Below are 21,160 nucleotides of genomic sequence, written 5' to 3'. Positions count from 1 at the left end.
TGAGTGCCTGCACTTCTCAGCACTGCTGACGTATCTTTAATGGGAGAGTACCAGTACTTATAAGGACCAAACAGGTCCTGTAAACAGTGAGTGCCTGCGCTTCTCATCACTGCTGAGGTATCTTTCATGGGAGAGTACCAGTTCTTATAAGGACCAAAGAAGTCCTGTACACAGTGAGTGCCTGCACTTCTCATCACTGCTGAAGTGTCTTTAATGGGAGAGTACCGGTACTTATAAGTACCAAACAAGTCCTGTAAACAGTGAGTGCCTGCGCTTCTCAGCACTGCTGAAGTATCTTTAATGGGAGAGTACCAGTACTTATAAGGACCAAACAAGTCCTGTACACAGTGAGTGCCTGCACTTCTCAGCACTGCTGAAATATCTTTAATGGGCGAGTACCAGTACTAATAAGGACCAAACAAGTCCTGTAAACAGGAAGTGTCTGCCCTGCATTTAGAAGGACCCCCAGGGAGTTGTAGCGCCTAGAACCATGGCCTGGGCCTCACTGATGGCCAGCTCTAGGTGTGCAGTACTGGTTGTAGTCCTTTCTTTGTGTTCATGACGTCGTGACTCTGCAAGTAAAGAACCACGCTGGGCCGTAAGGCGTGCGTTTCACGTGACGTTTCGCCGCGGCCAGGGGTCATTCCTCTAAGTACCTGGCGCCGGCCGGGCCGCGGCGTGCGCATGCGCACCGCCACCCGGAAGTGAGCGCTGAGAGTTTGACAGGCCCGGGTGTAGGCCGTGGGCGGGGAGAGCAGCGCGAGGAGCAGCGCCCGGGGGGGCCGCGGAGGGGATACACCGGCAGCAGGTAAGGGGCGGGCCCGGGCACTCCCCCACCGGAGGGCTGGGGCTGTCACAGGCGCCACCGGGGGGGCACCCTCGTGTCAACCCATGCCTGCCCCCCATACTGTCAGAACATGCCTGCCCCCCCCCCCCTCCTGTCACCCAGTGCCTGCCCCCCTCCTGTCACCCAGTGCCTGCCCCCCCTCCTGTCACCCAGTGCCTGCCCCCCTCCTGTCACCCAGTGCCTGCCCCCTTCCTGTCACCCAGTGCCTGCCCCCCTCCTGTCACCCAGTGCCTGCCCCCCCCTCCTGTCACCCAGTGCCTGCCCCCCCCTCCTGTCACCCAGTGCCTGCCCCCCCCCCTCCTGTCACCCAGTGCCTGCCCCCCCCCTCCTGTCACCCAGTGCCTGCCCCCCCCTCCTGTCACCCAGTGCCTGCCCCCCCCTCCTGTCACCCAGTGCCTGCCCCCCTCCTGTCACCCAGTGCCTGCCCCCCCCTCCTGTCACCCAGTGCCTGCCCCCCCTCCTGTCACCCAGTGCCTGCCCCCCTCCTGTCACCCAGTGCCTGCCCCCCCTCCTGTCACCCAGTGCCTGCCCCCCTCCTGTCACCCAGTGCCTGCCCCCCTCCTGTCACCCAGTGCCTGCCCCCCCCTCCTGTCACCCAGTGCCTGCCCCCCCCTCCTGTCACCCAGTGCCTGCCCCCCCCCCTCCTGTCACCCAGTGCCTGCCCCCCCCCCCTCCTGTCACCCAGTGCCTGCCCCCCCCTCCTGTCACCCAGTGCCTGCCCCCCCCTCCTGTCACCCAGTGCCTGCCCCCCCCCTCCTGTCACCCAGTGCCTGCCCCCCCCTCCTGTCACCCAGTGCCTGCCCCCCCCTCCTGTCACCCAGTGCCTGCCCCCCCCTCCTGTCACCCAGTGCCTGCCCCCCCCTCCTGTCACCCAGTGCCTGCCCCCCCCTCCTGTCACCCAGTGCCTGCCCCCCTCCTGTCACCCAGTGCCTGCCCCCCCTCCTGTCACCCAGTGCCTGCCCCCCCTCCTGTCACCCAGTGCCTGCCCCCCCTCCTGTCACCCAGTGCCTGCCCCCCTCCTGTCACCCAGTGCCTGCCCCCCTCCTGTCACCCAGTGCCTGCCCCCCCTCCTGTCACCCAGTGCCTGCCCCCCCTCCTGTCACCCAGTGCCTGCCCCCCCCCTCCTGTCACCCAGTGCCTGCCCCCCCCCCTCCTGTCACCCAGTGCCTGCCCCCCCCCCTCCTGTCACCCAGTGCCTGCCCCCCCTCCTGTCACCCAGTGCCTGCCCCCCCCTCCTGTCACCCAGTGCCTGCCCCCCCTCCTGTCACCCAGTGCCTGCCCCCCTCCTGTCACCCAGTGCCTGCCCCCCTCCTGTCACCCAGTGCCTGCCCCCCCTCCTGTCACCCAGTGCCTGCCCCCCCCTCCTGTCACCCAGTGCCTGCCCCCCCCTCCTGTCACCCAGTGCCTGCCCCCCCCCTCCTGTCACCCAGTGCCTGCCCCCCCCTCCTGTCACCCAGTGCCTGCCCCCCCCCTCCTGTCACCCAGTGCCTGCCCCCCCTCCTGTCACCCAGTGCCTGCCCCCCCCTCCTGTCACCCAGTGCCTGCCCCCCCCTCCTGTCACCCAGTGCCTGCCCCCCCTCCTGTCACCCAGTGCCTGCCCCCCCTCCTGTCACCCAGTGCCTGCCCCCCCTCCTGTCACCCAGTGCCTGCCCCCCTCCTGTCACCCAGTGCTTGCCCCCCCTCCTGTCACCCAGTGCTTGCCCCCCCTCCTGTCACCCAGTGCCTGCCCCCCCTCCTGTCACCCAGTGCCTGCCCCCCCCCTCCTGTCACCCAGTGCCTGCCCCCCCCCTCCTGTCACCCAGTGCCTGCCCCCCCCCTCCTGTCACCCAGTGCCTGCCCCCCCTCCTGTCACCCAGTGCCTGCCCCCCCCTCCTGTCACCCCAGTGCCTGCCCCCCCCCCCTCCTGTCACCCTACCCTCTCATACCAGGCCCCCACCCTAAGTGTGATCCCATGCCTGCCCCCATGACAGGTTATCCCCAGACCCTTAGCCGACTCATCCCCATGCCTGCCCCCATAACCAGCCCCCACCCCCATTCCAGCCCCCTCTCCTGTCACCCAGTGCTTGCCCCCCCTCCTGTCACCCAGTGCCTGCCCCCCCCCCCCCTCCTGTCACCCTACCCTCTCATACCAGGCCCCCACCCTAAGTGTGATCCCATGCCTGCCCCCATGACAGGTTATCCCCAGACCCTTAGCCGACTCATCCCCATGCCTGCCCCCATAACCAGCTCCCACCCCCATTCCAGCCCCCTCTCCTGTCACCCAGTGCCTGCCCACCCTGTCACCCAGTGCCTGCCCCCCCTCCTGTCACCCTACCCTCTCATACCAGCCCCCCACCCTATGTGTGATCCCATGCCTGCCCCCATGACAGGTTACCCCCAGACCCTTAGCTGACTCATCCCCATGCCTGCCCCCATAACCAGCCCCCACCCCCATTCCCGCCCCCTCTCCTGTCACCCAGTGTCTGCCCCCCCTGTCACCCAGTGCCTGCCCCCCCCCCTCCTGTCACCCTACCCTCTCATACCAGGCCCCCACCCTATGTGTGATCCCATGCCTGCCCCCATGACAGGTTACCCCCAGACCCTTAGCTGACTCATCCCCATGCCTGTCCACCAGGAATAACCAGACCCTCAGCATATGTCCGCGAGCCCTGTCCCATACCGGGCCCCCACCCTCATGTCATAACACCCCTGCCCCCCACCCTCCTGTCAGCCCATGCCTGCCCTCAGTATATGTGTAGGTGTGTGTGTGCCCAACAAAGTCATCCTATTTGTCTCACCATGTCCCAGTATCATCAGACCCTCCGCATATGTCCAAGGGCCTAATCCTATACCTGCCTCCCGCCATGTCTAGGTGTCATCGGATCCTCAGCATATGTTCGAGGGCCCCATTCTGTGCCTGTCTTCCATGACCGATATCACTCGACCTCAATATTTCCAGGAGCTTCATCCTATGCCTGCCTCCCACCACAGGTTTCGACAGACCCGCAGCATATATCATAGGGCCCCTTCCTATACCAGCCTCCATCACAGGTATCACCTGACCCTCAGCATATGTCTAGCAACTCCATCCTATGTCTGCCTCCATCACATGGATCACCAGACCCTCAGCATATGTCCCAATGTGCTGCCCTGTGCCTGCCTCCAATCACAGCTATCGTCAGACCCTCAGCATATGTGCTAGGGCCCAGTCCTGTGCCTGCCAACACACCATGTCCAGGTATCACCAGACCCTCAGCATATGTCTGAGGAGGCTCCAACCCTATGCCAGCCTCCCATCACAAGTAACACTAGACCCTGAACCCCGGCCTGTCCTCTGTCCCATCTTCTTCAGTGTCTTCCTTCCAACACAGCAGAGCTTCCCTATAATAATGTCTTTAGTTTTGTAGCCAAAAACACTGATAAAGTGAACAACAGAAGTAAAAACCAATAATGCAATCCATGTCAGCGTTCCTGCTTACATTTGGCAGGGTTTATTTCATCTTGCATTCCTTAAGTGGTTTTGCTGTTTCAGCGACAGTACGTTTTTCTCGTGCAGGGTATTGATCTTGGATTGTACTTCATGCGGACTGAGTCATCTTGGTGTGTCTGAGAGTTCAGCTTGTAGGTGAGTGTTTATAAGGGCCCACAATTGAGAGCTCTGAATTTGAGACCGAAGGCAGTCTGAGTTTCTCACAATGTCACAAAGTGGGTCATGAAGATGTGCAGAATAGATGCTCCTGCAATCTTACGGTCATGTGTGCAAATTGTGATTCTGTGAGAAAGTGTGTGAAGGAGGGAGGTACAACGCTGTCAAAATATCAACAATGCGAAAGTAAAAGAAAATGCAGTGCATCCAGGTGAGTGGATGCGATGTGTGCTTAGATCGGTGAAGTAAAGAAAGTGCAAGGAAGTGGATGCAAGATAGGGTGGAATGAGGCGCTGAAGAAGAAAGATGAGGCATGAGTTGTGCAGATGGGGATTTCAGAAATGTTGGTAGAAATGGGGCAGATGTGTGTAATGGAGAGAATACAGATAGAAGTAGAATGACTGGAAGAGCGGGAGTGCTTGAGACACTCTGAAGCCTATCACCCCTTCCACAGACCTCCTTTAATGCACTCGGATTTCCAAACTGAAACTTTTTTTGATACTAATTGTTCACCCAAAAAATTACTCATTTATCCTATACTGGTATCGGGCATTGGTAAAGTAAGTCAAAACGCTTGGCTTAGGTGCATGTCAGTTATTGTATGATATGTCTTTGATTAAAGCTCCCAGATAGGCTCCAAAGTATGATATTATGGGAAACGCAGGATTTCCCTGCCCTCAACTATATACGCCACACACTTTGCAGATAATTCCTAGATATGTATCTTAGGTGACACCCTTTTTAGGGACCCCCCCCCCACACTTTTTCATCGCACTTAAAGCCCTACATCACAGGTATCAGCAGACTCTCCACCCATCCATGTCCCCTCCTTGTCTGTTTAAACAAGTTCTAGTAGAATCACTGAAATATCCAGGTACCAGCAGATGCTCCACCCCGCCATGTCCCCTCCCCAACTGTGCATGAGAGTTCCAGTAGAATAACCGAAATATACAGATATGAGCAGGCTTTACACCCCGCCATGTCATCCCCATCCGTGCATAAGAGTTCTAGTAGAATGTCTGAAATATCCCGGTATCCACAGACTCTCCACCCAGCCATGTACCCTCCCCGTCCTTGCATATGAAATTTAGTAGAATGACTGACATATCCTGATCACTTTCCTAGACTGTTTTTCTGAGTGTTCCACTGACAATGTGAAATGTTAGGTGTAGGAGGCTGGCTTAGTGTATGGTGCACACTTTTATTTAAGTGATGCATCTTGCACTAATCCAGACAACCCTTGTGGTGATTTTAGTGGTCTTGGACAACCATAGAATGCCTTTTAAGTGGTAGCTGTGGAGAGCAGCCTTCAGGCTTAGTCCATAGGAGTGCAAAGCAGCTTATTTTACCAGATCTATACCAGCATTGCAGCACCTGTAGGCTTCAGTACTCTAATCCTCTGTACCAGCATGGCTGTGCCTGTAGGCTTCAGTACTCTAATCCTCTGTACCAGCATGGCTGTGCCTGTAGGCTTCAGTACTCTAATCCTCTGTACCAGCATGGCTGTGCCTGTAGGCTTCAGTACTCTAATCCTCTATACCAGCATGGCAGCGCCTGTAGGTTTCGGTACTCTAATCCTCTGTACCTGCATGGCGGTGCCTATAGGCTTCAGTACTCTAATCCTCTGTACCAGCATGGCTGTGCCTGTAGGCTTCAGTACTCTAATCCTCTATACCAGCGTGGCAGTTCCTGTAGGCTTCATGACTCTAATCCTCTATACCAGCATGGCAGCGCCTATAGGCTTCAGTACTCTAATCCTCTGTACCAGCATGGCCTTGCCTGTAGGCTTCAGTACCCTCCTCCTCTATACCAGCATAGCAACGCCAAATTATTCCAGCATAGTTGTGCCTGTAGGCTTCAGTATTATTATTATTATTATTATGTTTCTTATATAGCGCCTGAATCGACCCCCGAAGGGGTATCTCCGCGCTTGCCTTGGAAACCCGTCCTGGCTTTTCCCTGTGAGATAGCCCCTACAGGGCATCCCCAAGGTGAAATCCAGGCATCCCGCTGCGGGGGGGCGGGGGGCGTTGTGGAGATTAAGCAAGCTTAATGCCCAGAGTTGCAGAGTGTGAACCCATGATTAGGTCAGGCACCGAAGCGAGAATTATCGAGTCCATGGACATTTGAGCTCAAGACCCTGCCGCGTCGGGAATTAAACCCTGGTCCCGGGTCTGACCTCTGCTTCAGGGTCTGCCTGCTCTAACCAGTGAGCCACACTTCTCCACATTATCCTAATTATACCAGTATGGTTGTGCTGTAGGCTTCCTTATCCGAATTATACCAGCATGGTTGTGCCTGTAGGCTTCAGTTTCCTTATTATACCAGCATGGTTGTGCCTGTAGGCTTCAGTATCCGAATTATACCAGCATGTTTGGTTGTGCCTGTAGGCTTCAGTATCCGAATTATACCAGGATGTTTGGTTGTGCCTGTAGGCTTCAGTATCCGAATTATACCAGCATGTTTGGTTGTGCCTGTAGGCTTCTGTATCCGAATTATGCCAGCATGTTTGGTTGTGCCTGTAGGCTTCAGTATCCGAATTATAGCAGCATGGCTGTGCCTGTAGGCTTCAGTATCCGAATTAAGCCAGCAAGTTTGGTTGTGCCTGTAGGCTTCAGTATACGAATTAATCCAGCATGTTTGGTTGTGCCTGTAGGCTTCAGTATCCGAATTATACCAGCATGTTTGGTTGTGCATGTAGGCTTTAGTATCCTAATTATACCAGCATGGTTGGTTGTGCCTGTAGGCTTCAGTATCCTAATTATGCCAGCATGTTTGGTTGTGCCTGTAGGCTTCAGTATCCGAATTATACCAGCATGTTTGGTTGTGCCTGTAGGCTTCAGTTTCCAAATTATGCCAGCATGTTTGGTTGTGCCTGTAGGCTTCAGAATCCGAATTATGCCAGCATGTTTGGTTAAGCCTGTAGGCTTCAGTATCCGAATTATGCCAGCATGTTTGGTTAAGCCTGTAGGCTTCAGTATCCGAATTATGCCAGCATGGTTGTGCCTGTAGGCTTCAGAATCCGAATTATGCCAGCATGTTTGGATGTGCCTGTAGGCTTCTGACTGACACAGAACTGATCATAGTGATTGTAAATCAGTCTTCTAGCTCTGGTGATTCACACCTATGAGTGTTTGCTTATGATCATCGGTGCAGGGATCTTGAGGTGCCATCTTTTCTGTACACTCGGTTCAGTCCGAGTACTGTGTTAGTGTGCAGGGATGCTTTGTGGACGATCACTCACATTGGACTAAGATACTGCTACACAGATTCTTAGAGAGGCTTGGTACAGGTAATGTGTTAGGTTCCATTCTGGAGTTTTACCTGCATCCTGCAAAAAACATTTCGGCCCTGCATGTATTACTGCACTATTTAAGTGCCAGAGTCAGCTAATCAGCCAAGACACCTAGGCAGGGGAAGCCTACTTATAGTAGGCTTCCCCTACACGCCTTACTTATAATACCTCCCAGTGACCTAGCCTGTGCAGTTTGCTTTCGAAAAAAACGCTTTTTGTCTCACCGATGGAAAAATCTAGGACACCAATCTTAAGTGTCCAGTTTTACAGCATGAAATGCACAAATGCATATTTGTGAGTTACAACTGGATCATGTGTTTTATGAGCAGGTCACTAGTTCGAGCCCCAGCCCGTTATGCCCTTGGAGATTCATAAAATTAGAAGTGTTTAATTATCATAAGGTCACACTAGTAAAAACAAGGCCTGTCAGGAAGCTTCTATACCAGGGCTTTTATTTACAACTTGATGAATCACTTACCAGTGCTAAGTAATAGGACTTCCCTGCGGCCATGAAAGAGCAGGGAGCAGAGTCCTGTTCTCTGCAAACAACCTGCCCTCGTTGCTTGTGTGTTGTGGTGCTTTGCACGTGTGCCCCTGTGTCAGGCAAGCTTTTCTGTCCAAAGCTTCTCCGCCATTGATTAGGCTGAGAAGAGCGAGCAGACATGTTGCAGCTAGTGAAATCTGCCATACTTTGCTTGGTATGTGACCGCTTCTGGGCTGCAGAAGCCTTAGTTATTTGGGAAAAGTACCAGTGTTGACACTGAAAGCCCATGCCTGTAAGACCTTCTAACATCAGGATGCCTTTGATCACCTTTTTATTTCTTTTTTGATTACCTGTATCTTGTTTTATTTCTAGCCTGACTGGTAAGAGTAGGTAAATATAGATTGAGAATATGTCTTTGATAATTTTTAATTCACATATATCTGCGCATATGTTAGCAATGCATTGGATCCTTTCGCTGCTCCCTCGCGAAGCTGAAGTCGGAGTTGAATGTTCAAACGTGGCGCTCGTTTCTTCAATGCTGGAGTAGAGGGAGAATGTAAGGTTTGACCTGTGGTGGTCGTTTCATGACTCAACCAGGGCCCTAGAGGAGACTGGAGTGTTGAAATTGTGACAAAGGTTATAGCGTGGATTGCACTTGCTTTCTTCAAATGCTAAAGTCAGAAGACCATGGGCTACAGCTCTGATTTTCGTTACTGGAGTTGGGGCAGATTTTACAGTTTGTATTGTGATCTCCCTGGTAGTAGGGGAGAGTTTACGGTTTGTATTGTGATCTCCCTGCTACTTCAGTTAGTGGAGAGTTTACCGTTTGTATTGGGAGCAAGACTTCTGACCTCCTGGTCAGGGACCTGCTCTCTCCCGCCCTGCAGCTCCGCTGGTAAGTGTCGCTGACTGTGCTGTGCTCCGTACAGGAAGGGGTTCGAGGCCCTCCTCTACCCGCAGGCTCTTGCCTGCGCCTCATCCCTGGTGGTCCAATGGGAGAGCCTCGCTCTTCTGGTTCCACTGCTGTCTGTGCCATACTGTGCCCATTTTCTGTTTCTTTTCTGTCTTTTTCTGTATTGTAACTGTGCCTGTTTTCGAACATCTGCCCTTGTATTTTTTTCTTTGTTTAGCTGTTTTGCCCTGTTTTCCTGTTTCCTGCCCGTTTCCCTTCCCGCCGATGCTGCCTCTGCGGCCCCTCCCCCCTGCCTATTTCCCGCTCCAGCCTCCCAGTTGTGACTCCCTCTCCCCCTTACCTACTTAATGGCGGCCGCGCGCTGGGGGCGCTCTGCCAAAAGCAAGCTCATCTGCGCCCGTCCGCAACCCAACCGCAGCTACCACCAGGGACTCTGAATCTCTGATCTTCCACTGCTACGACCCAGCTGCACTCCAGGCACTCGACCCCGGAAGGAACAACAACTGCCAGGTGTCAACGGCGAGCACAACCCACGACAAGTTCTCCTGACGAAACTGCCGACATTCCTTCACCATCCACGTAGCACCCCCACGACCTCCGCACCCACGCCAGATGCCCACACCAAAGAAGCCCTGAAATGCATTCTCTTCAACGTATGCTCCCTGCACACGCTGTAGGACTATGAGACCTCCTCAACACCCTGTCACCAGACGTCGACTTCTTCACAGAAACCTGGACAAACGCTGCCCCTGACATTGCCACCGCCATTCTCGAGGGCTACAAGGTCCAGAGGAAGGTCCGCCCCTACCGCCCAGGTGGAGGACTCCCCATCGCACTCAAGAGCTCCCTCTAACTCTCCACTTCCAGATCCAGACCAGCCCCAGAACCAGGCTATGCGGCACCCTCGCAGACAGACCCCCCTGAGCCCTGCACTCCATTCACAAGCGCCATCACCGACCTCATCTCACCCCACGCCATCGACTCCACAGACTACGCACTCACAGGAGACCTGAAATTCCACCTCGACAACCGCAGTGATCCCGACCCCACCGCCCTCCTGGACAACCTCTCCAACCTCGATCAGTAGCAGCTCTTCACCACCCCCACCCACAAGGCTGGACACATCCTCGACCTCATCTTCGCAAGAGGGACAAACATTCACCTCAGCCATACCTCACAGCCCCTCTGGATAGACCACCACTGCGTACACTTCGCCGTCAGCACCACTACTGCACACAAGCTCGCCCCGCGCCCATCACAAAGGAACTGGAGCACAGTCACAGAGGAGCACCTCAACTCTGCCCTCGTCCACGACCCCCCTCTGCTACGACCTCTACTTCCGCTGTGGTCTTCACACCTCTACTGCCGCTGTGGTCTTCACACCTCTACTGCCGCTGTGGTCTTCACACCTCTACTGCCGCTTTGATCTTCACACTTCTGCTGTGGTCTTCACACTTCTTCTGTGGTCTTCACACTTCCGCTGTGGTCTTCTTCACACTTCCGCTGTGGTCTTCTTCACACTTCCGCTGTGGTCTTCTTCACACTTCCGCTGTGGTCTTCTTCACACTTCTGCTGTGGTCTTCTTCACACTTCGGCTGTGGTCTTCTTCGCACTTCCGCTGTGGTCTTCTTCGCACTTCCGCTGTGGTCTTCTTCACACTTCCGCTGTGGTCTTCTTCACACTTCCGCTGTGGTCTTCTTCACACTTCCGCTGGGTTCTGCACGCCTCCGCTGGGTTCTGCACGCCTCCGCTGCCGCTGGGTTCTGCACGCCTCCACTGCCGCTGGGTTCTGCATGCCTCCGCTGGGTTCTGCACGCCTCCGCTGCCGCTGGGTTCTGCACGCCTCCGCTGCCGCTGGGTACTGCACGCCTCCGCTGCCGCTGGGTTCTGCACGCCTCCGCTGGGTTCTGCACGCCTCCGCTGCCGCTGGGTTCTGCACGCCTCCGCTGGGTTCTGCACGCCTCCGCTGCCGCTAGGTTCTGCATGCCTCCGCTGCCGCTGGGTTCTGCACGCCTCAACTGCCACCGTGTTTCCTCGTGCCTCCACTGCCTCCCCCTTGCTTCACACCTCTCCTGCTGCTCCCTGCCTCCTGCCACTGTGTTGTCTCGTTCCTCTCTTGCTGTGCCTTTGCCTCACACCTCCCCTGCTGGCCCTTACCTTGTATTGCCTGCTGTATATCACCTTATTTCTGCTGCTGGACAGGGCTCTATGTGACTCTTTGTGTGTATGTGTGCCTGTATGTTTGATGCATGTGATTTCTTTCTTTCTATGGGTGGGTGCAAATCTTGCGCTCCTCAGTGTGCATGCTAGCTTTTATGGTTTGAATCAAGTTTCATCTGTCTCTGTTTGTCTTGGCTTGGTGTGTGGTTTGGTGAACATGGGAGAAAAAGCAGGGAGCTGGTGGTGTGATCTTGAGGGCCTGCTTGGCATCCTCTGCCAGGGACTGAGCACAGTGTACACGACTGATGTGTGTGTGATGGAAGCTCAGTGCTTGGTCCCTGGCATACAGACGCTTCCAGCCTGGGATATTTCCAGGCTGGAATCTGTGGCTGGAGCTGGAATGGAAGCTGTGAGTCACTGGGACAGAATCTGCAGCCTAGGTTTGTGGGAGCAGGAAGAAGTCAGTGGGAAAGCGTCTGTCCTAAGGCTGTTGGGAAACAGATGCTTTGTGTTCCTGGAAAAATCAATACATTTTTTTTCATACAAATGAAATTTGAGCCTACAATTCTAGGTGAGCCTTCATCATTTTAAGTTATATTCCACAACAATAAGATTGATTTTTCTAGGTCTGTATAACTGTCATTTTGTAATTAACCCCTGTGCATGCATCTCCTCTAACAACACTTCTTTGTGTGCAATTGTGTTGCTTATACCCAATTTGGAATATTTGCAGGACGACAGCAGCCCCCATAATCAATAAATACTGATTAAGTTTATAGCACAGTGTGCTGGTCTGGTTATCCCACTCATACTTTATCGGTGTTAGTGTCTTTCCTTCTTACAGTCCGTTTGTTCATGTAGTAGTGCGAGAAGGTAGCACTGAAGATGAAAAGCATGCATTCAGATTCCTTGGCATTTAGCGTAACATATTTGCTTGTCCAAGTTGAGTTCCAGTGTCACCTTGTACGGAATCTTTGTGTTCCCATTTGGGGTTTCTCAGGCTTTATAACTACGAGAGAGCATTTTGTGTGTTAAAGGGTAATGCAGGGTGGATTCTGTCTGTATTTCTTTGGAAGTCAAATGTGATATCAACTGTTGGCTTTGTATATTGAAGACCATACAGTTTCATTTTAGATAAAATGTTTACCCGCTAAAAACTCAATAAGATTAAAGCACTATAGTGCTGTCTTCGTGTATGTACATCACCCGACTTTGAACCTTTGAACATTGTTGTGTGATAGGCAGGGGAGCAGTCTGAAGTGTTAATGTACTATTTGGGCACACAGAGGGGTTGAAAGGTCTCTTTTCATTCATGGCAGCGTGCCCCACAGTGTAGTAATACTTCATTGGTGGTTTGTGTTTAGGCAGAAGCCACTTTAGATTACTCAAGGAATAAACAGGCAAGTCTGTGCGTCTGTATTCTGATGGATATTTCTACCTGCAGAATCCTCAAGTTGTGAGTAGGCATCAGACTGGAGCTAGAAACTTAAAAGCAGTGCTCCTGCATGCTGATTCGTGGTATCCTGTGACTCCGTGCTGACATAGTTCCACTCCGGAAGTGACAAGCAGAGCATATAAGCACCACCGATGCATGCTGATGTCAGTTCCTTTCTTTTTGCACCTTCAGATGCGGATCCGCAGCTACTCCATCATTGACAGGACTTTTCCCAATAAAATCTTTTTCAGTTTCTAGTTTGCCAGTGAAAATGTCACCTCCCAAAAAGACAGGGTTTAAATCTTGTGCGGACTGTCACAAATTGAGGTTTGTGACAGATCCTCACGTGGTATGCCGTTGGTGTCAAAACTTGTCCCCAAGGTCTGCGACGACTTCACCCAGATGAATCTGACGGCCATATGCGACCACCAGGTGAAACTCTGTTGCTAAGCATCAAAAAAACTCCATGCAGCGACAAGTCAGAAGGAAGGTCCCGTTCTCACGACCAAAGTCCTTCCCATGGAAGATCTTTGTCGAAGTCTTTGAGTAAGTTGGAGAAGAAACACAAGAGGTCTACCTGAGATTGGGCCCCTTCCTTTCCCTCTTGAACTCCAGAGAAGGTACAACAGCTTCTACATACCACCAAGTCTTGCTCCTAAACTTCTGAGGAGCCAGTTCCAATCTTAGTTTCAGGGTTCATCTGTGATGCAGCAGCAGTTTGATGCCTGTAGGGAGGCCATGCTGCAAATCATTGTCACTTTTTCTTGTTCACTCTGGTGCATTATCGGTCCCCGGGCCTCCAGTCGGACTTCTGCTGGCGGGGCTACACTTGGCGCTGTTTATGTCCCCTGAACCTACTTTAAGTTCTGCACCAACTCTGGTATGACTTTGGTCTTGGCTCAACTCCCTGCGCCGATACCTTTCACATTGATGCTGCAGCTTCAAGAGGAAGCTGTAGAAGTCCTAGTGCTTTCGGACTCCGAGCTGAACTCGTCTCGACCTTGACGGAAGCCACATTTTGATCCCATCAAAGGTCAGCCACCTAGAAACCCATCTGATTCTGTTATCTTGTCTTTACCTGGTTGTACATAATGTTTGGCTCTGATTCAGACAGTGACAAATTTAATGAAGGGGATAGACTTATTCCACTATAAGATGAGGACAATTTGTATGATGAATGACAGGATGCTAATGACCTTGATACTTACCCCGACACTGGCTCTGTTACTTCTCTTGATCCTGTATCAGAGGAAAGCACCTCCTTTGCTGTCGTTATACAGAGAATGGCAGAAGTACTTAACGTACAACTACCTACTACAGAGGTATAGAAGGGATTCAATAGTAAAATAGTTACTGTGGACGAGAGATTGGGCACTATGCAAGGCAAACTTTTAAAGCCTGTGGCAACTTCCTCCACTGCTTCTGGTCCTGGTGAAGCAAAGGTAGGCAACCCCTGTGTGTGTAATGATCTGTTGTTCATTGAACCAGACACGGTACCATCCATATTTAGTCCAGCCCCAGCCAAAAAGAAAGGATGTTCCTCATGTTATACATCAGAAGACTAAAACTACTTCAAATATGCCTGGTTCCACCTCAAGCCCCTCCAGTGGGAAAGCTGATGCACCCAGCGGGATGATCTCAAGTCAACAGCTAATGACGAAGCAGCTGGATAATCATCGTTGTGTAGTGAAAGCCTTGTTAACAGTGTGTTTGATGTTGTTTATCTTAAGCCCAAGGGCTTTGAATCTTTGTTATCTACTCTTATCTAGTCTGTAACTAGTATATGTTCTAAAGGCAGACGAATGTGTACAACAGGGCCAGATGATGGGTAAGAGCAATTTTGCGTTTGACCTCTGTTCAGTAGATCAACAATGACGAAGCATTGTCAGTGACCAAGCAACTGACTTGCATTGTAAGGTATGCCTGTACTATACAAAAATAAGCACAAGGTGGTGCCCTTATGTGAAATTATGAAATGGAAACGGTCGTAAGGAACTACCATCAGTGTGTAACCTTCTGTGATAGGCTGTGCTCCTTTATTGATGATCTTGGCACTCATAGTAGATGGATAAAGTTCTTCTAGTCCCGGTCTACCAAATAACCTTTAGTGGATGCATCTGAATATTTGTTGATTTTTCTCTCAAAAATACAAGCATTAAAGGAACCCACAGCTTGCACCTGACTGTGCCTCCTTTGTATGTTTAACCAAGGCTGTACGCTGACAAACGTTGGTATTTGTTTTTTAATTGTGGCCTCATGAACAGAATATGATTGTGTGCCTAGTGATGATGAGCTGGCATTAAGGTACTCCCCATGAGCTTTGCCAGGTAAGGTCCTTAAATGTATTTATTTTATTTATTTGTTTATTTATTTATATCATTTGTAGAGCACACTGTAACCCTACGGGCATCCTGGCGCTAAGAGATAGGTCAAAGGAAAGCAATCAGCCGTGAGAGCAAGAGGAAGGCATACCAACAAGAGTCTATTACTATTGCACCTGGGGGAGTATACCCTCGGAAAGAGCCAGGTCTTGATTTTCTTGCGGAACAGCAGCAATTCGTGAATTTTCCTAATTTCGAGCGTTGGGCTATTCCAAAGACGAGCTGCTGCCACGCTAAACGCTCTTCCGCCCTGGGTTGCTTTCTTTACCCTGGGTCCTAAATCCCTTATTCTGATTGATAGCAGAAGACACAGTAATATTCTTTTTTTTAAGAAATGAGTTTCTTCTTGTGACGGAAAAATCTTACGCATGGGGAAGGGTGTGCACCCTTGTCCTGAGTGCTCCAACTGTAATGATGCCTGGATCCCTAATATTGATTTTTGTTGTCTTGGGCAAACACGGATCATGCCAGTGCACTGTGGTGTGGGTCTGTCTCACCTTCTGTGGTATTTCTAAACCTGGTGGGGCACACATAGCGGTACCATCATAGTGGTTCAAGCTATTGTCTTTGACAGGATTTAAGCAGCACGAGTGCTGTGGTGTAATGATCAGTATGAGTGTTCAGGTACATTTTAGTTCGAGCCTTGGCAGGCATGCTCTATTCAGTTATGGACTTGAAGCTCTGCCCACTCTGCCCATATTTTTCATTGGCTTGTGTCATTTTCCTTTGTAAATGCTGGCTTCTAATTGATTAATAGACTTGTTAGTACCTCCTTAGTACCACCTTGTCTTCATTTGTAACCTTGCCATGAGGACTGGCCCTTTTACTTCTTTTGTTACATGGTACGTCTTATTTAGTCTGTAAGCTCTATTTTCTTTAATGAGTTTCTCCTGCTGCAGGCACGACAGGCTTTCCTGCAACATTCAGCTTTTACTTTCCAAGCAGCCCGGGACGATGACGGACACTTCTTTAAAATGAAATGGGTCTCGCATTTACAAGAGTTTGAGATATTGGTATTGTAAACCGGGAAGCCAAGATAATAGGTGTCTCGAGGGCATGTAAGGATAGCTCGAGACACCGGCAAACCCGCACATGTTTGTGGCGGCCCAGCGTTGCTCACCTCCCAGTCTATCAAGGATTAGTTTTCCTGCCACGACCCGCAAACCAAGGAATCAACCGATCACCCGTGCAGTGGATCGGGGCTCCGACCCTGCCTCCCCCATTCAATTACCGGGCGATCCAATTCCCGAGTTCCTTTATCAACTGCAGACGTCTCTCGATGCTGCCACTGCATCCCAGGATGTAACCCCTCCACCCCTCGGTTTAAGTCGCCTTGTGCTAAAGCACCATCATCTTGTCTACTCGGTCCTGATGCTGATCCTAATTTAATAGGATGGAAACGCCGTCGACCTTCTCTCACCAGTGCAATTAATGGCGCACATCCCTCTTTGGTTCATGAAATCATTTTGAATCGTATCAAATTTTTCCAAAGAAATCATTGCATTAATTCGACTATTCTGTATATATTGTGTATCACCTTTCACCTAGCGCTGTGTTCCTCCATTTGCCACTTGCGCTGTCACGTCGTGTCACAAGCACAATGTGCACTTAGCTTTCTAGGGTTGCCTTTACATTCATGCTTAAAAGTGCTGCTACGGGGGCGTGGCTAACAGCCGACTAAGATGGCTGCTTAGCACAGGAGCTCCGGTGGGAACACAGGCCTACAATCGATCCGCACATTAATCCGGAGACCTACAGACCCCCAGGAGCCTGAGCCTGCACCCACGGCCGGGCGGCACCGGCCGGTGAAACTCCGGTGGCAATCCGATGCCGGCAAGTACCACTACCATCAACGGAACAGAGGCGGCCTACTTGAGAAACACAGCCGGGGCCTGGAGTGCGCTGAGACGCTGGATCGGGACGCAGATAACTCTGCCTGCAGAGGAGGGCACACGCCGGGGGGAGACAAAGGCAAGAAACGACCACGAACACCTACCAAGGGATCGGAAAAAAGGTGCCTAAATCCGGACCCGCTGAGTGTCGAGGGGGGGGGCTACAGGAATAAAGCGTCAAACTCTGACACCCGACCAGGCACCCCGACGAGGGGACGTGAAAGCGCGCAATCCTGAAAGCATCCAACAGCACCGCCGAGACCAGCGAAGGCCGACCAGAACTACGGAAAGCGGTAGGTGCGTGACATCGCCCCCTCCCCGGTGGCAGATTCAGATTCCGACGGGCCAAAAAGCATTCAGACATTCAGACAACCCATAATTAACTTCAGACCCCGGGAAAAAGAAACGCTGCGAAAACTAGCACGTACTAAATAACGCAAAGTATTCAAGGAGACTCCGTGCTTGAAGAACTATCTACCATCTACCGCGCCACGTAGGCAGAACGGAGTAAGGCACACAGCATGCCATACTTACAACCTGCAACCCGACGGATCAGTTTACGCTGCTACAGCACACAAGAGGTACGGTCAGGCGACCAGGGTTAACAGCAGCCTGTACAAGGAAACTACATGAGAGGAATGCGAACTGCTCAGTGACACTGAGAAGCGCGGGGAAAACGCTACTGGACTACCGGACACGCTTCAGACGCACACGAGTCTCCTGCACCCGCTGGAACCGCTTACACAGTGACATTATCGAAATAATAGCGAGGCCGTCCTAATTACAACAGAACGCACTAACTGAGCCACGGCAACTTCTGTGACAGCACGCTAAAGGAAGAATACTGCGTCATTGCAAGAAACACGACCAGCAACACGTAGGGTGAAACAATGGCGGGCAGAGGGCCTAGGAACACAGCAGCCCAAGCGAAACTGGACAAGTTCGCCTTCGAAAAAAATTCCGGGTCGAAGCCAGAAGGGCGTGCATCTACGGGCAAAACCCAAGACTCAGACGGGGCGAAGAAAATAACCCTAGAAGACATCATGGCGGCCTTAACGAATGTCCAAAACACGGTTGGCTCTCTATCCATGTATGTCTCCCTCCTGCGGCGGACCTCCACAAAATGGCGGACAGGGTAAAGGAAGTGGAAGTAGTGGCGAAATCGCTAGTGGTGGATACAGCGGAACTCCAAACTGAAGTCGCCCTACTTAAAAAGGAACATAAACTGCTAACAGATAAGCTGGATGATTAGGAAGGACGAGCATGGCGCAACAATGTGCGAATACTTGGAATTCCGGACTCGTAAGGCAAGCAGGCAATGGACTTATACGTGGAAGAGCTGGTGAAGACGAGACTACAGCCCAAAGGGCTCTCCAACTTTTTCACAGTAGAACGAGTGCATAGAGTCCCTGGCGGTAAGCCAAAGCAGGGAGCCCCTCCAAGACCGGTACTCGCACGATTATTTAACTACAGAGACAGGGATGCTATCTTGCAGGCTGCGAGAACCGCCCAGCCGCTGCGAGTCCTGAATTCAACAATAACTTTCTTCCCGGATTACACAGCAGCAGTCTCCAAACGCAGGAGGAGCTTCCTGGAGGTTAAGAAAGCACTTAGAGCAAGGGAACTGCCGTACTCTATGCTCTTCCCAGCAAAACTAAGAGGGGTGGCTGATGGACGGGCGTGGTTTTTCGAGACCCCAGAGACAGCGCAAGAATGGCTAGACGGATGGCGGCAAATAGGAAGCGGCAATCGGCGAAACACCTATCACCACCGACGTGAGGGAGAGGAAGAATCCGGCTCACAAGAGACCAGAAGCCCAGAAACAGAACACCCCCTGGAACATGAAGAAGCTGAGTAGAAGACGCAACATTGGCACAGATATTACAAACGGCTGGCGAACAATATAGACGCACTGAATCACAGCTGATGCGGTTGTGGTAGCGGACTGCAGCTGGCCTTGGAGGGCACGAGGGCCTTGGGACTCCACTGGTTCTTTTACCCCGGACAAGCAAGTACTTTATGTTGGGTGGGGGAAGAGCGCTCTGCTAAGTTGGGGTGGCTGGAAGTTATAAGACCGCACAGCAGGGAGGCAGGGAGTGTGGGAGACATTGGGAGGGGAAAGTTAACAGGTTTGATTGTTTGTTCACAACTGTTCAAGGCGGTGAAGACAGAGACATACGAAGATCAGCAGATAAGGCATTACCCACAGCGTACACTAAGAATAACACACACTACGTTTCTATACATACAATGTTGGGTCACGGCGCACCTAAACGTCCTATAGCGACCCTCTCTGACTGTACCAAGATACCACCACATCTACGGCTCATAACGCACGAAATACTAATTCAGGCGTGATAACGCAAGAGGCCTCACCCGCTCCCCTTAAAATTGCAACTTGGAATGTGAGGGGACTGGGAGACAAGATAAAAAGAGGTCTGATCCTACAGGCTCTAAAGCGTCACAGCCCAACACTGGCACTCTTACAAGAAACACACCTCACGGGGTCAGCTTGTAGAGCAATGGATAGGTGGGGGTACAAAATGGCGGCACACTATGAATTCTCCACGAGATCTAGAGGTACAGGCATTCTGGTTAAAAAATCTTCCACGTTCATGATCTTACAGACCAAAACAGATGTCCAGGGACGATTTGCAGCGGTTCAGGGTCAGTGGGAAGGTAAACTCCTGAACATTGTTTGGTTTACATACCCCCGGCACTTCATGCCGCGGCTCTCTGGCACTCGGAGAATTCCTATTAGCACTCCCGGAGGGGGACCTCATTATAGGAGGGGACTTCAACACCACGATAGACGCAGCACTAGATAGATTCCCCGCACGAACACAGAAACCTGGGCCATCGCGGTTCCTACGGTTTACTGAAGCACTGGGCCTCATAGACGTATGGAGACACACACACCCGGAGACACAACAATACACGTATCACTCTGCGTACACAACAGTCTCTCTCGAATAGATTTACTTTTTAATGTTGGACTCTGGCCTCCAAAATATTGAAACGGTTGACATAAAACCGAGAGGCATATTCGACCACTCCCTCATGATACTTACACTCTCATGCCGGGAACAATCTCGCAGACGCTTATATCCCATATATCCAGGATATCTGATGGTCCCGAAGATCAAGAAAAGACTCCGCAAAGCAACCAAACTTTATTTTACGGAAAACACAGCATCAGTAGATTCAGCAATAATACTATGGGAGGCCTATAAAACGGTATTTAGAGGGCAGGCTATAGCATCGATAACTGGGTATAAACGGGATAAAAAAAAAGAATTGGCAGAGCTGGAAGTAGCTCTACTGACAGCGGAAACGGCACTTTCGGCAGACCCGACCCAAGACACGACGCACACCCTCAAACTAAGCCAACAACAATATCTAGATCACCTGCGATCTCAGGCGGTCAGACACATTACGGCAATGAGAGATAAGGTGTATGACGTAGGGGACAAAGCAGGTAAAATGTTGGTATGGCTAGACAGAAAAGGAGACGGGGTAAGGGGAATACAACAACTGCGGGCGAGGGATGGCACACTGGCGTCACACCCCAGAGACATAGTCAGCATCTTAGCAGAACATTTTAAGGAGGTATATACCCCACGGCAGACCCAACAGAGGTTGCCATACGAGAAGCCCTTGGCTACATTGAGATGACCTCCCTCCCATCAGAAACGGCTTCCGAATTAGAAGCGGACTTGACACTCGCAGAAATCCAATCCGCAATACATTCGGTGAAATCCGGGAAGGCACTGGGGCCAAACGGAATACCAATAGAGTGGTACAAGCTGATGGCGGAAACGCTAGCCCCGCCTCTCTTGGCAATGTATGAAGAATGTCTAGAAAAAGCCGAACTTCCACTGGACCAACGGGTGGCAACAATAGTGACGATCCCGAAGCCTGGCAAACCACAAACAGAGACCACATCATATCGGCCAATCTCATTGCTCAACGCAGAGAGTAAAATCCTCGCGAAGCTATTAGCAAATAGAATGCTAAAACATCTACCGCAACTAATACACCCGGATCAATCCGGGTTCATGCCTCACAGAAGCACAGCCCTTAACCTCAGACGAGTACAAGGAGTGATTGCGCGAGCCCCAGACCTGA

At 51.7% G+C, this 21,160-nt stretch overlaps 1 protein-coding gene across 2 annotated transcripts in view; it reads left to right on the top strand.

Annotated features, from left to right (window-relative positions):
• The first annotated feature begins 695 nt into the window (after positions 1-695).
• LOC147666222 (cullin-9-like) overlaps positions 696-21,160 on the top strand; it is a 326,973-nt gene continuing 306,508 nt past the window's right edge. Inside the window, exon 1 of one of the 2 annotated variants that reach the window (XM_086949198.1) lies at positions 696-808. The gene's annotated coding sequence lies outside the window, so the exon portion shown is untranslated. The remainder of the gene's footprint in view (positions 809-21,160) is intronic. The other variant, XM_086949199.1, reaches the window with a different exon arrangement.

The sequence above is a fragment of the Lissotriton vulgaris genome, unplaced genomic scaffold, assembly GCF_964263255.1.
Source record: "Lissotriton vulgaris unplaced genomic scaffold, aLisVul1.2 SCAFFOLD_1876, whole genome shotgun sequence".
Taxonomy (NCBI): domain Eukaryota; kingdom Metazoa; phylum Chordata; class Amphibia; order Caudata; family Salamandridae; genus Lissotriton; species Lissotriton vulgaris.
The sequence above is the reverse complement of the archived record's forward strand: the minus strand, read 5'-3'. Positions and strand labels throughout refer to the sequence as shown.